The 16,248-nt window shown below is 47.8% G+C and overlaps 11 non-coding genes across 11 annotated transcripts; all 11 read left to right on the plus strand.

The window, feature by feature from the left end:
- The first annotated feature begins 1,151 nt into the window (after nt 1–1,151).
- Nucleotides 1,152–1,342, plus strand: LOC142723375 (U2 spliceosomal RNA). The gene has a single exon (XR_012875579.1). It is a non-coding gene; the product is annotated as a U2 spliceosomal RNA (small nuclear RNA).
- A 1,288-nt stretch (nt 1,343–2,630) lies between these two features.
- LOC142723387 (U2 spliceosomal RNA) lies at nt 2,631–2,821 on the plus strand. The gene has a single exon (XR_012875590.1). It is a non-coding gene; the product is annotated as a U2 spliceosomal RNA (small nuclear RNA).
- A 1,280-nt stretch (nt 2,822–4,101) lies between these two features.
- Nucleotides 4,102–4,292, plus strand: LOC142723421 (U2 spliceosomal RNA). The gene has a single exon (XR_012875621.1). It is a non-coding gene; the product is annotated as a U2 spliceosomal RNA (small nuclear RNA).
- Nucleotides 4,293–5,596: 1,304 nt separating this feature from the next.
- On the plus strand, nt 5,597–5,787 carry LOC142723399 (U2 spliceosomal RNA). The gene has a single exon (XR_012875601.1). It is a non-coding gene; the product is annotated as a U2 spliceosomal RNA (small nuclear RNA).
- Nucleotides 5,788–7,087: 1,300 nt separating this feature from the next.
- Nucleotides 7,088–7,278, plus strand: LOC142723411 (U2 spliceosomal RNA). The gene has a single exon (XR_012875612.1). It is a non-coding gene; the product is annotated as a U2 spliceosomal RNA (small nuclear RNA).
- Nucleotides 7,279–8,562: 1,284 nt separating this feature from the next.
- LOC142723424 (U2 spliceosomal RNA) lies at nt 8,563–8,753 on the plus strand. The gene has a single exon (XR_012875624.1). It is a non-coding gene; the product is annotated as a U2 spliceosomal RNA (small nuclear RNA).
- A 1,280-nt stretch (nt 8,754–10,033) lies between these two features.
- On the plus strand, nt 10,034–10,224 carry LOC142723436 (U2 spliceosomal RNA). The gene has a single exon (XR_012875634.1). It is a non-coding gene; the product is annotated as a U2 spliceosomal RNA (small nuclear RNA).
- A 1,312-nt stretch (nt 10,225–11,536) lies between these two features.
- LOC142723438 (U2 spliceosomal RNA) lies at nt 11,537–11,727 on the plus strand. Its single transcript, XR_012875636.1, has one exon. It is a non-coding gene; the product is annotated as a U2 spliceosomal RNA (small nuclear RNA).
- Nucleotides 11,728–13,023: 1,296 nt separating this feature from the next.
- On the plus strand, nt 13,024–13,214 carry LOC142723439 (U2 spliceosomal RNA). Its single transcript, XR_012875637.1, has one exon. It is a non-coding gene; the product is annotated as a U2 spliceosomal RNA (small nuclear RNA).
- A 1,288-nt stretch (nt 13,215–14,502) lies between these two features.
- Nucleotides 14,503–14,693, plus strand: LOC142723442 (U2 spliceosomal RNA). The gene has a single exon (XR_012875638.1). It is a non-coding gene; the product is annotated as a U2 spliceosomal RNA (small nuclear RNA).
- Nucleotides 14,694–15,985: 1,292 nt separating this feature from the next.
- On the plus strand, nt 15,986–16,176 carry LOC142723443 (U2 spliceosomal RNA). Its single transcript, XR_012875639.1, has one exon. It is a non-coding gene; the product is annotated as a U2 spliceosomal RNA (small nuclear RNA).
- The last annotated feature ends 72 nt before the right edge of the window (nt 16,177–16,248 follow it).

The raw sequence follows: 16,248 nt of genomic DNA on the forward strand, positions 1-16,248 counted from the left end.
ATAATGAGCTCATTGATTAAATGCAATTAATGAATAGATTGCCACCTCTTGTTGTGTGTCGTCTGTGTTTCTGTGTTTCCGGCATTTCACATTGGAACACCTCATTCACCTTCCTTGTCTTCTCTCCGCCCTCACTTTTAGGTAAGTTAAAGAGCTGCACCTGAGCCAGCCACTGATTGATTGATTGATTGATTGATTGATTGATTGATTGATGCAGCACAACAGTCAAATAGTGGAGTGGAGTAGGGGAACAGCAAACAGCCAATAAAGCAGCCCGCCCGCTCGCCTGCCCGCCACAATGGACCTACCTGTGTACACTAGATGGATGTGATGGAATGTACTGTCGTCCCTACATTTCAAGAAGAAGTAAGAATTGCAGTTGCAACAAAGCCTTGCTTGCCTACAAAGAGAGCAGCAATTTGGATTTGTTACTATGTTACCTAGAAGAATAACAAACTGTGCAAGGATGGAGGTTGTAGGAGCAAGGAGAAGTTGTCTGTAAAGTTGGTGGATGCCTATTTTCCATTTTGCAGTCCCTTGTCTCCCTCTTGTGGCCTCCTGGAGGCAACTAGCTGTGCAAAAAAAAGACAGCCTGGCGGCCGGCTGTTGCAGTGTTGCCCTCTCAGGCAACACTGAGTGACTGACTGAGCCTCACCGTCTTATATAAAGTTCAGACGGAACTTTGCACGTGTCATAGTGGAGCCCTCAGGATTCCAGAGCCAGCTTTCTGACATCATAATGGGGCCTCAGAGATAAAAGCCTGGGCCCAGGCAGTGTTGGTCAGTGCTGCTCAGCAGGCAGCACTGGACTGGACTGGATTACAGCTGATACAAGGTGTGAAGGAACAAGGGGTGGCTGTGGGCATGCACTTGCTGCCGCTGCCAGTGTTTATCTGCATGGCAGCAGGGCATTTGGGCGTTGCCAGGAAGGCGTTTTTATGTAGATTCCTCCTCTTTCAGCACTGCATTGTGGTGCAAGCAAAAGAAGCAAATCCTGTCTGGCTTCCTCTCCGGCCTTTATTCACCTCCCGTGTAGCTGTGAGTGTGTGAGCCTGCAGGGCCCCATGGAATTGCCTAGAAGTAGGCTGAATCGCTGCAAGGGCTGAACAGCAGTATCGGGCAGGCTCGGGCAACGCGCGGCCCGTTCGGGTTATCGCTTCTCGGCCTTTTGGCTAAGATCAAGTGTAGTATCTGTTCTTATCAGTTTAATATCTGATACGTCCCCTATCTGGGGACCATATATTAAATGGATTTTTAGAACAGGGAGATGGAAATAGAGCTTGCTCTGTCCACTCCACGCATTGACCTGGTATTGCAGTATTTCCAGGACCGGTGCACCCTTTCCTTATGTGTTGACTAAAAGCAGATTCCAAAAGTGTTTTTTGTCTTTGCTATTGTTTCTGTCTTTCTGAAGGGATCTCCCCTTTTAATCCCATTATTTCAACACCTGTTGGACAATGCATGAGTGATAATGAGCTCATTGATTAAATGCAATTAATGAATAGATTGCCACCTCTTGTTGTGTGTCGTCTGTGTTTCTGTGTTTCCGGCATTTCACATTGGAACACCTCATTCACCTTCCTTGTCTTCTCTCCGCCCTCCCTTTTAGGTAAGTTAAAGAGCTGCACCTGAGCCAGCCACTGATTGATTGATTGATTGATTGATTGATTGATTGATTGATTGATTGATTGATGCAGCACAACAGTCAAATAGTGGAGTGGAGTAGGGGAACAGCAAACAGCCAATAAAGCAGCCCGCCCGCTCGCCTGCCCGCCACAATGGACCTACCTGTGTACACTAGATGGATGTGATGGAATGTACTGTCGTCCCTACATTTCAAGAAGAAGTAAGAATTGCAGTTGCAACAAAGCCTTGCTTGCCTACAAAGAGAGCAGCAATTTGGATTTGTTACTATGTTACCTAGAAGAATAACAAACTGTGCAAGGATGGAGGTTGTAGGAGCAAGGAGAAGTTGTCTGTAAAGTTGGTGGATGCCTATTTTCCATTTTGCAGTCCCTTGTCTCCCTCTTGTGGCCTCCTGGAGGCAACTAGCTGTGCAAAAAAAAGACAGCCTGGCGGCCGGCTGTTGCAGTGTTGCCCTCTCAGGCAACACTGAGTGACTGACTGAGCCTCACCGTCTTATATAAAGTTCAGACGGAACTTTGCACGTGTCATAGTGGAGCCCTCAGGATTCCAGAGCCAGCTTTCTGACATCATAATGGGGCCTCAGAGATAAAAGCCTGGGCCCAGGCAGTGTTGGTCAGTGCTGCTCAGCAGGCAGCACTGGACTGGACTGGATTACAGCTGATACAAGGTGTGAAGGAACAAGGGGTGGCTGTGGGCATGCACTTGCTGCCGCTGCCAGTGTTTATCTGCATGGCAGCAGGGCATTTGGGCGTTGCCAGGAAGGCGTTTTTATGTAGATTCCTCCTCTTTCAGCACTGCATTGTGGTGCAAGCAAAAGAAGCAAATCCTGTCTGGCTTCCTCTCCGGCCTTTATTCACCTCCCGTGTAGCTGTGAGTGTGTGAGCCTGCAGGGCCCCATGGAATTGCCTAGAAGTAGGCTGAATCGCTGCAAGGGCTGAACAGCAGTATCGGGCAGGCTCGGGCAACGCGCGGCCCGTTCGGGTTATCGCTTCTCGGCCTTTTGGCTAAGATCAAGTGTAGTATCTGTTCTTATCAGTTTAATATCTGATACGTCCCCTATCTGGGGACCATATATTAAATGGATTTTTAGAACAGGGAGATGGAAATAGAGCTTGCTCTGTCCACTCCACGCATTGACCTGGTATTGCAGTATTTCCAGGACCGGTGCACCCTTTCCTTATGTGTTGACTAAAAGCAGATTCCAAAAGTGTTTTTTGTCTTTGCTATTGTTTCTGTCTTTCTGAAGGGATCTCCCCTTTTAATCCCATTATTTCAACACCTGTTGGACAATGCATGAGTGATAATGAGCTCATTGATTAAATGCAATTAATGAATAGATTGCCACCTCTTGTTGTGTGTCGTCTGTGTTTCTGTGTTTCCGGCATTTCACATTGGAACACCTCATTCACCTTCCTTGTCTTCTCTCCGCCCTCCCTTTTAGGTAAGTTAAAGAGCTGCACCTGAGCCAGCCACTGATTGATTGATTGATTGATTGATTGATTGATTGATTGATTGATGCAGCACAACAGTCAAATAGTGGAGTGGAGTAGGGGAACAGCAAACAGCCAATAAAGCAGCCCGCCCGCTCGCCTGCCCGCCACAATGGACCTACCTGTGTACACTAGATGGATGTGATGGAATGTACTGTCGTCCCTACATTTCAAGAAGAAGTAAGAATTGCAGTTGCAACAAAGCCTTGCTTGCCTACAAAGAGAGCAGCAATTTGGATTTGTTACTATGTTACCTAGAAGAATAACAAACTGTGCAAGGATGGAGGTTGTAGGAGCAAGGAGAAGTTGTCTGTAAAGTTGGTGGATGCCTATTTTCCATTTTGCAGTCCCTTGTCTCCCTCTTGTGGCCTCCTGGAGGCAACTAGCTGTGCAAAAAAAAGACAGCCTGGCGGCCGGCTGTTGCAGTGTTGCCCTCTCAGGCAACACTGAGTGACTGACTGAGCCTCACCGTCTTATATAAAGTTCAGACGGAACTTTGCACGTGTCATAGTGGAGCCCTCAGGATTCCAGAGCCAGCTTTCTGACATCATAATGGGGCCTCAGAGATAAAAGCCTGGGCCCAGGCAGTGTTGGTCAGTGCTGCTCAGCAGGCAGCACTGGACTGGACTGGATTACAGCTGATACAAGGTGTGAAGGAACAAGGGGTGGCTGTGGGCATGCACTTGCTGCCGCTGCCAGTGTTTATCTGCATGGCAGCAGGGCATTTGGGCGTTGCCAGGAAGGCGTTTTTATGTAGATTCCTCCTCTTTCAGCACTGCATTGTGGTGCAAGCAAAAGAAGCAAATCCTGTCTGGCTTCCTCTCCGGCCTTTATTCACCTCCCGTGTAGCTGTGAGTGTGTGAGCCTGCAGGGCCCCATGGAATTGCCTAGAAGTAGGCTGAATCGCTGCAAGGGCTGAACAGCAGTATCGGGCAGGCTCGGGCAACGCGCGGCCCGTTCGGGTTATCGCTTCTTGGCCTTTTGGCTAAGATCAAGTGTAGTATCTGTTCTTATCAGTTTAATATCTGATACGTCCCCTATCTGGGGACCATATATTAAATGGATTTTTAGAACAGGGAGATGGAAATAGAGCTTGCTCTGTCCACTCCACGCATTGACCTGGTATTGCAGTATTTCCAGGACCGGTGCACCCTTTCCTTATGTGTTGACTAAAAGCAGATTCCAAAAGTGTTTTTTGTCTTTGCTATTGTTTCTGTCTTTCTGAAGGGATCTCCCCTTTTAATCCCATTATTTCAACACCTGTTGGACAATGCATGAGTGATAATGAGCTCATTGATTAAATGCAATTAATGAATAGATTGCCACCTCTTGTTGTGTGTCGTCTGTGTTTCTGTGTTTCCGGCATTTCACATTGGAACACCTCATTCACCTTCCTTGTCTTCTCTCCGCCCTCCCTTTTAGGTAAGTTAAAGAGCTGCACCTGAGCCAGCCACTGATTGATTGATTGATTGATTGATTGATTGATTGATTGATTGATTGATTGATTGATTGATTGATTGATGCAGCACAACAGTCAAATAGTGGAGTGGAGTAGGGGAACAGCAAACAGCCAATAAAGCAGCCCGCCCGCTCGCCTGCCCGCCACAATGGACCTACCTGTGTACACTAGATGGATGTGATGGAATGTACTGTCGTCCCTACATTTCAAGAAGAAGTAAGAATTGCAGTTGCAACAAAGCCTTGCTTGCCTACAAAGAGAGCAGCAATTTGGATTTGTTACTATGTTACCTAGAAGAATAACAAACTGTGCAAGGATGGAGGTTGTAGGAGCAAGGAGAAGTTGTCTGTAAAGTTGGTGGATGCCTATTTTCCATTTTGCAGTCCCTTGTCTCCCTCTTGTGGCCTCCTGGAGGCAACTAGCTGTGCAAAAAAAAGACAGCCTGGCGGCCGGCTGTTGCAGTGTTGCCCTCTCAGGCAACACTGAGTGACTGACTGAGCCTCACCGTCTTATATAAAGTTCAGACGGAACTTTGCACGTGTCATAGTGGAGCCCTCAGGATTCCAGAGCCAGCTTTCTGACATCATAATGGGGCCTCAGAGATAAAAGCCTGGGCCCAGGCAGTGTTGGTCAGTGCTGCTCAGCAGGCAGCACTGGACTGGACTGGATTACAGCTGATACAAGGTGTGAAGGAACAAGGGGTGGCTGTGGGCATGCACTTGCTGCCGCTGCCAGTGTTTATCTGCATGGCAGCAGGGCATTTGGGCGTTGCCAGGAAGGCGTTTTTATGTAGATTCCTCCTCTTTCAGCACTGCATTGTGGTGCAAGCAAAAGAAGCAAATCCTGTCTGGCTTCCTCTCCGGCCTTTATTCACCTCCCGTGTAGCTGTGAGTGTGTGAGCCTGCAGGGCCCCATGGAATTGCCTAGAAGTAGGCTGAATCGCTGCAAGGGCTGAACAGCAGTATCGGGCAGGCTCGGGCAACGCGCGGCCCGTTCGGGTTATCGCTTCTCGGCCTTTTGGCTAAGATCAAGTGTAGTATCTGTTCTTATCAGTTTAATATCTGATACGTCCCCTATCTGGGGACCATATATTAAATGGATTTTTAGAACAGGGAGATGGAAATAGAGCTTGCTCTGTCCACTCCACGCATTGACCTGGTATTGCAGTATTTCCAGGACCGGTGCACCCTTTCCTTATGTGTTGACTAAAAGCAGATTCCAAAAGTGTTTTTTGTCTTTGCTATTGTTTCTGTCTTTCTGAAGGGATCTCCCCTTTTAATCCCATTATTTCAACACCTGTTGGACAATGCATGAGTGATAATGAGCTCATTGATTAAATGCAATTAATGAATAGATTGCCACCTCTTGTTGTGTGTCGTCTGTGTTTCTGTGTTTCCGGCATTTCACATTGGAACACCTCATTCACCTTCCTTGTCTTCTCTCCGCCCTCCCTTTTAGGTAAGTTAAAGAGCTGCACCTGAGCCAGCCACTGATTGATTGATTGATTGATTGATTGATTGATTGATTGATTGATTGATTGATTGATTGATTGATGCAGCACAACAGTCAAATAGTGGAGTGGAGTAGGGGAACAGCAAACAGCCAATAAAGCAGCCCGCCCGCTCGCCTGCCCGCCACAATGGACCTACCTGTGTACACTAGATGGATGTGATGGAATGTACTGTCGTCCCTACATTTCAAGAAGAAGTAAGAATTGCAGTTGCAACAAAGCCTTGCTTGCCTACAAAGAGAGCAGCAATTTGGATTTGTTACTATGTTACCTAGAAGAATAACAAACTGTGCAAGGATGGAGGTTGTAGGAGCAAGGAGAAGTTGTCTGTAAAGTTGGTGGATGCCTATTTTCCATTTTACAGTCCCTTGTCTCCCTCTTGTGGCCTCCTGGAGGCAACTAGCTGTGCAAAAAAAAGACAGCCTGGCGGCCGTCTGTTGCAGTGTTGCCCTCTCAGGCAACACTGAGTGACTGACTGAGCCTCACCGTCTTATATAAAGTTCAGACGGAACTTTGCACGTGTCATAGTGGAGCCCTCAGGATTCCAGAGCCAGCTTTCTGACATCATAATGGGGCCTCAGAGATAAAAGCCTGGGCCCAGGCAGTGTTGGTCAGTGCTGCTCAGCAGGCAGCACTGGACTGGACTGGATTACAGCTGATACAAGGTGTGAAGGAACAAGGGGTGGCTGTGGGCATGCACTTGCTGCCGCTGCCAGTGTTTATCTGCATGGCAGCAGGGCATTTGGGCGTTGCCAGGAAGGCGTTTTTATGTAGATTCCTCCTCTTTCAGCACTGCATTGTGGTGCAAGCAAAAGAAGCAAATCCTGTCTGGCTTCCTCTCCGGCCTTTATTCACCTCCCGTGTAGCTGTGAGTGTGTGAGCCTGCAGGGCCCCATGGAATTGCCTAGAAGTAGGCTGAATCGCTGCAAGGGCTGAACAGCAGTATCGGGCAGGCTCGGGCAACGCGCGGCCCGTTCGGGTTATCGCTTCTCGGCCTTTTGGCTAAGATCAAGTGTAGTATCTGTTCTTATCAGTTTAATATCTGATACGTCCCCTATCTGGGGACCATATATTAAATGGATTTTTAGAACAGGGAGATGGAAATAGAGCTTGCTCTGTCCACTCCACGCATTGACCTGGTATTGCAGTATTTCCAGGACCGGTGCACCCTTTCCTTATGTGTTGACTAAAAGCAGATTCCAAAAGTGTTTTTTGTCTTTGCTATTGTTTCTGTCTTTCTGAAGGGATCTCCCCTTTTAATCCCATTATTTCAACACCTGTTGGACAATGCATGAGTGATAATGAGCTCATTGATTAAATGCAATTAATGAATAGATTGCCACCTCTTGTTGTGTGTCGTCTGTGTTTCTGTGTTTCCGGCATTTCACATTGGAACACCTCATTCACCTTCCTTGTCTTCTCTCCGCCCTCCCTTTTAGGTAAGTTAAAGAGCTGCACCTGAGCCAGCCACTGATTGATTGATTGATTGATTGATTGATTGATTGATTGATTGATTGATGCAGCACAACAGTCAAATAGTGGAGTGGAGTAGGGGAACAGCAAACAGCCAATAAAGCAGCCCGCCCGCTCGCCTGCCCGCCACAATGGACCTACCTGTGTACACTAGATGGATGTGATGGAATGTACTGTCGTCCCTACATTTCAAGAAGAAGTAAGAATTGCAGTTGCAACAAAGCCTTGCTTGCCTACAAAGAGAGCAGCAATTTGGATTTGTTACTATGTTACCTAGAAGAATAACAAACTGTGCAAGGATGGAGGTTGTAGGAGCAAGGAGAAGTTGTCTGTAAAGTTGGTGGATGCCTATTTTCCATTTTGCAGTCCCTTGTCTCCCTCTTGTGGCCTCCTGGAGGCAACTAGCTGTGCAAAAAAAAGACAGCCTGGCGGCCGGCTGTTGCAGTGTTGCCCTCTCAGGCAACACTGAGTGACTGACTGAGCCTCACCGTCTTATATAAAGTTCAGACGGAACTTTGCACGTGTCATAGTGGAGCCCTCAGGATTCCAGAGCCAGCTTTCTGACATCATAATGGGGCCTCAGAGATAAAAGCCTGGGCCCAGGCAGTGTTGGTCAGTGCTGCTCAGCAGGCAGCACTGGACTGGACTGGATTACAGCTGATACAAGGTGTGAAGGAACAAGGGGTGGCTGTGGGCATGCACTTGCTGCCGCTGCCAGTGTTTATCTGCATGGCAGCAGGGCATTTGGGCGTTGCCAGGAAGGCGTTTTTATGTAGATTCCTCCTCTTTCAGCACTGCATTGTGGTGCAAGCAAAAGAAGCAAATCCTGTCTGGCTTCCTCTCCGGCCTTTATTCACCTCCCGTGTAGCTGTGAGTGTGTGAGCCTGCAGGGCCCCATGGAATTGCCTAGAAGTAGGCTGAATCGCTGCAAGGGCTGAACAGCAGTATCGGGCAGGCTCGGGCAACGCGCGGCCCGTTCGGGTTATCGCTTCTCGGCCTTTTGGCTAAGATCAAGTGTAGTATCTGTTCTTATCAGTTTAATATCTGATACGTCCCCTATCTGGGGACCATATATTAAATGGATTTTTAGAACAGGGAGATGGAAATAGAGCTTGCTCTGTCCACTCCACGCATTGACCTGGTATTGCAGTATTTCCAGGACCGGTGCACCCTTTCCTTATGTGTTGACTAAAAGCAGATTCCAAAAGTGTTTTTTGTCTTTGCTATTGTTTCTGTCTTTCTGAAGGGATCTCCCCTTTTAATCCCATTATTTCAACACCTGTTGGACAATGCATGAGTGATAATGAGCTCATTGATTAAATGCAATTAATGAATAGATTGCCACCTCTTGTTGTGTGTCGTCTGTGTTCCTGTGTTTCCGGCATTTCACATTGGAACACCTCATTCACCTTCCTTGTCTTCTCTCCGCCCTCCCTTTTAGGTAAGTTAAAGAGCTGCACCTGAGCCAGCCACTGATTGATTGATTGATTGATTGATTGATTGATTGATTGATTGATGCAGCACAACAGTCAAATAGTGGAGTGGAGTAGGGGAACAGCAAACAGCCAATAAAGCAGCCCGCCCGCTCGCCTGCCCGCCACAATGGACCTACCTGTGTACACTAGATGGATGTGATGGAATGTACTGTCGTCCCTACATTTCAAGAAGAAGTAAGAATTGCAGTTGCAACAAAGCCTTGCTTGCCTACAAAGAGAGCAGCAATTTGGATTTGTTACTATGTTACCTAGAAGAATAACAAACTGTGCAAGGATGGAGGTTGTAGGAGCAAGGAGAAGTTGTCTGTAAAGTTGGTGGATGCCTATTTTCCATTTTGCAGTCCCTTGTCTCCCTCTTGTGGCCTCCTGGAGGCAACTAGCTGTGCAAAAAAAAGACAGCCTGGCGGCCGGCTGTTGCAGTGTTGCCCTCTCAGGCAACACTGAGTGACTGACTGAGCCTCACCGTCTTATATAAAGTTCAGACGGAACTTTGCACGTGTCATAGTGGAGCCCTCAGGATTCCAGAGCCAGCTTTCTGACATCATAATGGGGCCTCAGAGATAAAAGCCTGGGCCCAGGCAGTGTTGGTCAGTGCTGCTCAGCAGGCAGCACTGGACTGGACTGGATTACAGCTGATACAAGGTGTGAAGGAACAAGGGGTGGCTGTGGGCATGCACTTGCTGCCGCTGCCAGTGTTTATCTGCATGGCAGCAGGGCATTTGGGCGTTGCCAGGAAGGCGTTTTTATGTAGATTCCTCCTCTTTCAGCACTGCATTGTGGTGCAAGCAAAAGAAGCAAATCCTGTCTGGCTTCCTCTCCGGCCTTTATTCACCTCCCGTGTAGCTGTGAGTGTGTGAGCCTGCAGGGCCCCATGGAATTGCCTAGAAGTAGGCTGAATCGCTGCAAGGGCTGAACAGCAGTATCGGGCAGGCTCGGGCAACGCGCGGCCCGTTCGGGTTATCGCTTCTCGGCCTTTTGGCTAAGATCAAGTGTAGTATCTGTTCTTATCAGTTTAATATCTGATACGTCCCCTATCTGGGGACCATATATTAAATGGATTTTTAGAACAGGGAGATGGAAATAGAGCTTGCTCTGTCCACTCCACGCATTGACCTGGTATTGCAGTATTTCCAGGACCGGTGCACCCTTTCCTTATGTGTTGACTAAAAGCAGATTCCAAAAGTGTTTTTTGTCTTTGCTATTGTTTCTGTCTTTCTGAAGGGATCTCCCCTTTTAATCCCATTATTTCAACACCTGTTGGACAATGCATGAGTGATAATGAGCTCATTGATTAAATGCAATTAATGAATAGATTGCCACCTCTTGTTGTGTGTCGTCTGTGTTTCTGTGTTTCCGGCATTTCACATTGGAACACCTCATTCACCTTCCTTGTCTTCTCTCCGCCCTCCCTTTTAGGTAAGTTAAAGAGCTGCACCTGAGCCAGCCACTGATTGATTGATTGATTGATTGATTGATTGATTGATTGATTGATTGATTGATTGATTGATTGATTGATTGATTGATGCAGCACAACAGTCAAATAGTGGAGTGGAGTAGGGGAACAGCAAACAGCCAATAAAGCAGCCCGCCCGCTCGCCTGCCCGCCACAATGGACCTACCTGTGTACACTAGATGGATGTGATGGAATGTACTGTCGTCCCTACATTTCAAGAAGAAGTAAGAATTGCAGTTGCAACAAAGCCTTGCTTGCCTACAAAGAGAGCAGCAATTTGGATTTGTTACTATGTTACCTAGAAGAATAACAAACTGTGCAAGGATGGAGGTTGTAGGAGCAAGGAGAAGTTGTCTGTAAAGTTGGTGGATGCCTATTTTCCATTTTGCAGTCCCTTGTCTCCCTCTTGTGGCCTCCTGGAGGCAACTAGCTGTGCAAAAAAAAGACAGCCTGGCGGCCGGCTGTTGCAGTGTTGCCCTCTCAGGCAACACTGAGTGACTGACTGAGCCTCACCGTCTTATATAAAGTTCAGACGGAACTTTGCACGTGTCATAGTGGAGCCCTCAGGATTCCAGAGCCAGCTTTCTGACATCATAATGGGGCCTCAGAGATAAAAGCCTGGGCCCAGGCAGTGTTGGTCAGTGCTGCTCAGCAGGCAGCACTGGACTGGACTGGATTACAGCTGATACAAGGTGTGAAGGAACAAGGGGTGGCTGTGGGCATGCACTTGCTGCCGCTGCCAGTGTTTATCTGCATGGCAGCAGGGCATTTGGGCGTTGCCAGGAAGGCGTTTTTATGTAGATTCCTCCTCTTTCAGCACTGCATTGTGGTGCAAGCAAAAGAAGCAAATCCTGTCTGGCTTCCTCTCCGGCCTTTATTCACCTCCCGTGTAGCTGTGAGTGTGTGAGCCTGCAGGGCCCCATGGAATTGCCTAGAAGTAGGCTGAATCGCTGCAAGGGCTGAACAGCAGTATCGGGCAGGCTCGGGCAACGCGCGGCCCGTTCGGGTTATCGCTTCTCGGCCTTTTGGCTAAGATCAAGTGTAGTATCTGTTCTTATCAGTTTAATATCTGATACGTCCCCTATCTGGGGACCATATATTAAATGGATTTTTAGAACAGGGAGATGGAAATAGAGCTTGCTCTGTCCACTCCACGCATTGACCTGGTATTGCAGTATTTCCAGGACCGGTGCACCCTTTCCTTATGTGTTGACTAAAAGCAGATTCCAAAAGTGTTTTTTGTCTTTGCTATTGTTTCTGTCTTTCTGAAGGGATCTCCCCTTTTAATCCCATTATTTCAACACCTGTTGGACAATGCATGAGTGATAATGAGCTCATTGATTAAATGCAATTAATGAATAGATTGCCACCTCTTGTTGTGTGTCGTCTGTGTTTCTGTGTTTCCGGCATTTCACATTGGAACACCTCATTCACCTTCCTTGTCTTCTCTCCGCCCTCCCTTTTAGGTAAGTTAAAGAGCTGCACCTGAGCCAGCCACTGATTGATTGATTGATTGATTGATTGATTGATTGATTGATTGATTGATTGATTGATTGATGCAGCACAACAGTCAAATAGTGGAGTGGAGTAGGGGAACAGCAAACAGCCAATAAAGCAGCCCGCCCGCTCGCCTGCCCGCCACAATGGACCTACCTGTGTACACTAGATGGATGTGATGGAATGTACTGTCGTCCCTACATTTCAAGAAGAAGTAAGAATTGCAGTTGCAACAAAGCCTTGCTTGCCTACAAAGAGAGCAGCAATTTGGATTTGTTACTATGTTACCTAGAAGAATAACAAACTGTGCAAGGATGGAGGTTGTAGGAGCAAGGAGAAGTTGTCTGTAAAGTTGGTGGATGCCTATTTTCCATTTTGCAGTCCCTTGTCTCCCTCTTGTGGCCTCCTGGAGGCAACTAGCTGTGCAAAAAAAAGACAGCCTGGCGGCCGGCTGTTGCAGTGTTGCCCTCTCAGGCAACACTGAGTGACTGACTGAGCCTCACCGTCTTATATAAAGTTCAGACGGAACTTTGCACGTGTCATAGTGGAGCCCTCAGGATTCCAGAGCCAGCTTTCTGACATCATAATGGGGCCTCAGAGATAAAAGCCTGGGCCCAGGCAGTGTTGGTCAGTGCTGCTCAGCAGGCAGCACTGGACTGGACTGGATTACAGCTGATACAAGGTGTGAAGGAACAAGGGGTGGCTGTGGGCATGCACTTGCTGCCGCTGCCAGTGTTTATCTGCATGGCAGCAGGGCATTTGGGCGTTGCCAGGAAGGCGTTTTTATGTAGATTCCTCCTCTTTCAGCACTGCATTGTGGTGCAAGCAAAAGAAGCAAATCCTGTCTGGCTTCCTCTCCGGCCTTTATTCACCTCCCGTGTAGCTGTGAGTGTGTGAGCCTGCAGGGCCCCATGGAATTGCCTAGAAGTAGGCTGAATCGCTGCAAGGGCTGAACAGCAGTATCGGGCAGGCTCGGGCAACGCGCGGCCCGTTCGGGTTATCGCTTCTCGGCCTTTTGGCTAAGATCAAGTGTAGTATCTGTTCTTATCAGTTTAATATCTGATACGTCCCCTATCTGGGGACCATATATTAAATGGATTTTTAGAACAGGGAGATGGAAATAGAGCTTGCTCTGTCCACTCCACGCATTGACCTGGTATTGCAGTATTTCCAGGACCGGTGCACCCTTTCCTTATGTGTTGACTAAAAGCAGATTCCAAAAGTGTTTTTTGTCTTTGCTATTGTTTCTGTCTTTCTGAAGGGATCTCCCCTTTTAATCCCATTATTTCAACACCTGTTGGACAATGCATGAGTGATAATGAGCTCATTGATTAAATGCAATTAATGAATAGATTGCCACCTCTTGTTGTGTGTCGTCTGTGTTTCTGTGTTTCCGGCATTTCACATTGGAACACCTCATTCACCTTCCTTGTCTTCTCTCCGCCCTCCCTTTTAGGTAAGTTAAAGAGCTGCACCTGAGCCAGCCACTGATTGATTGATTGATTGATTGATTGATTGATTGATTGATTGATTGATTGATGCAGCACAACAGTCAAATAGTGGAGTGGAGTAGGGGAACAGCAAACAGCCAATAAAGCAGCCCGCCCGCTCGCCTGCCCGCCACAATGGACCTACCTGTGTACACTAGATGGATGTGATGGAATGTACTGTCGTCCCTACATTTCAAGAAGAAGTAAGAATTGCAGTTGCAACAAAGCCTTGCTTGCCTACAAAGAGAGCAGCAATTTGGATTTGTTACTATGTTACCTAGAAGAATAACAAACTGTGCAAGGATGGAGGTTGTAGGAGCAAGGAGAAGTTGTCTGTAAAGTTGGTGGATGCCTATTTTCCATTTTGCAGTCCCTTGTCTCCCTCTTGTGGCCTCCTGGAGGCAACTAGCTGTGCAAAAAAAAGACAGCCTGGCGGCCGGCTGTTGCAGTGTTGCCCTCTCAGGCAACACTGAGTGACTGACTGAGCCTCACCGTCTTATATAAAGTTCAGACGGAACTTTGCACGTGTCATAGTGGAGCCCTCAGGATTCCAGAGCCAGCTTTCTGACATCATAATGGGGCCTCAGAGATAAAAGCCTGGGCCCAGGCAGTGTTGGTCAGTGCTGCTCAGCAGGCAGCACTGGACTGGACTGGATTACAGCTGATACAAGGTGTGAAGGAACAAGGGGTGGCTGTGGGCATGCACTTGCTGCCGCTGCCAGTGTTTATCTGCATGGCAGCAGGGCATTTGGGCGTTGCCAGGAAGGCGTTTTTATGTAGATTCCTCCTCTTTCAGCACTGCATTGTGGTGCAAGCAAAAGAAGCAAATCCTGTCTGGCTTCCTCTCCGGCCTTTATTCACCTCCCGTGTAGCTGTGAGTGTGTGAGCCTGCAGGGCCCCATGGAATTGCCTAGAAGTAGGCTGAATCGCTGCAAGGGCTGAACAGCAGTATCGGGCAGGCTCGGGCAACGCGCGGCCCGTTCGGGTTATCGCTTCTCGGCCTTTTGGCTAAGATCAAGTGTAGTATCTGTTCTTATCAGTTTAATATCTGATACGTCCCCTATCTGGGGACCATATATTAAATGGATTTTTAGAACAGGGAGATGGAAATAGAGCTTGCTCTGTCCACTCCACGCATTGACCTGGTATTGCAGTATTTCCAGGACCGGTGCACCCTTTCCTTATGTGTTGACTAAAAGCAGATTCCAAAAGTGTTTTTTGTCTTTGCTATTGTTTCTGTCTTTCTGAAGGGATCTCCCCTTTTAATCCCATTATTTCAACACCTGTTGGACAATGCATGAGTGATAATGAGCTCATTGATTAAATGCAATTAATGAATAGATTGCCACCTCTTGTTGTGTGTCGTCTGTGTTTCTGTGTTTCCGGCATTTCACATTGGAACACCTCATTCACCTTCCTTGTCTTCTCTCCGCCCTCCCTTTTAGGTAAGTTAAAGAGCTGCACCTGAGCCAGCCACTGATTGATTGATTGATTGATTGATTGATTGATTGATTGATTGATTGATTGATTGATGCAGCACAACAGTCAAATAGTGGAGTGGAGTAGGGGAACAGCAAACAGCCAATAAAGCAGCCCGCCCGCTCGCCTGCCCGCCACAATGGACCTACCTGTGTACACTAGATGGATGTGATGGAATGTACTGTCGTCCCTACATTTCAAGAAGAAGTAAGAATTGCAGTTGCAACAAAGCCTTGCTTGCCTACAAAGAGAGCAGCAATTTGGATTTGTTACTATGTTACCTAGAAGAATAACAAACTGTGCAAGGATGGAGGTTGTAGGAGCAAGGAGAAGTTGTCTGTAAAGTTGGTGGATGCCTATTTTCCATTTTGCAGTCCCTTGTCTCCCTCTTGTGGCCTCCTGGAGGCAACTAGCTGTGCAAAAAAAAGACAGCCTGGCGGCCGGCTGTTGCAGTGTTGCCCTCTCAGGCAACACTGAGTGACTGACTGAGCCTCACCGTCTTATATAAAGTTCAGACGGAACTTTGCACGTGTCATAGTGGAGCCCTCAGGATTCCAGAGCCAGCTTTCTGACATCATAATGGGGCCTCAGAGATAAAAGCCTGGGCCCAGGCAGTGTTGGTCAGTGCTGCTCAGCAGGCAGCACTGGACTGGACTGGATTACAGCTGATACAAGGTGTGAAGGAACAAGGGGTGGCTGTGGGCATGCACTTGCGGCCGCTGCCAGTGTTTATCTGCATGGCAGCAGGGCATTTGGGCGTTGCCAGGAAGGCGTTTTTATGTAGATTCCTCCTCTTTCAGCACTGCATTGTGGTGCAAGCAAAAGAAGCAAATCCTGTCTGGCTTCCTCTCCGGCCTTTATTCACCTCCCGTGTAGCTGTGAGTGTGTGAGCCTGCAGGGCCCCATGGAATTGCCTAGAAGTAGGCTGAATCGCTGCAAGGGCTGAACAGCAGTATCGGGCAGGCTCGGGCAACGCGCGGCCCGTTCGGGTTATCGCTTCTCGGCCTTTTGGCTAAGATCAAGTGTAGTATCTGTTCTTATCAGTTTAATATCTGATACGTCCCCTATCTGGGGACCATATATTAAATGGATTTTTAGAACAGGGAGATGGAAATAGAGCTTGCTCTGTCCACTCCACGCATTGACCTGGTATTGCAGTATTTCCAGGACCGGTGCACCCTTTCCTTATGTGTTGACTAAAAGCAGATTCCAAAAGTGTTTTTTGTCTTTGCTATTGTTTCTGTCTTTCTGAAGG

This window comes from Rhinoderma darwinii, unplaced genomic scaffold, assembly GCF_050947455.1.
Source record: "Rhinoderma darwinii isolate aRhiDar2 unplaced genomic scaffold, aRhiDar2.hap1 Scaffold_549, whole genome shotgun sequence".
NCBI lineage: Eukaryota > Metazoa > Chordata > Amphibia > Anura > Rhinodermatidae > Rhinoderma > Rhinoderma darwinii.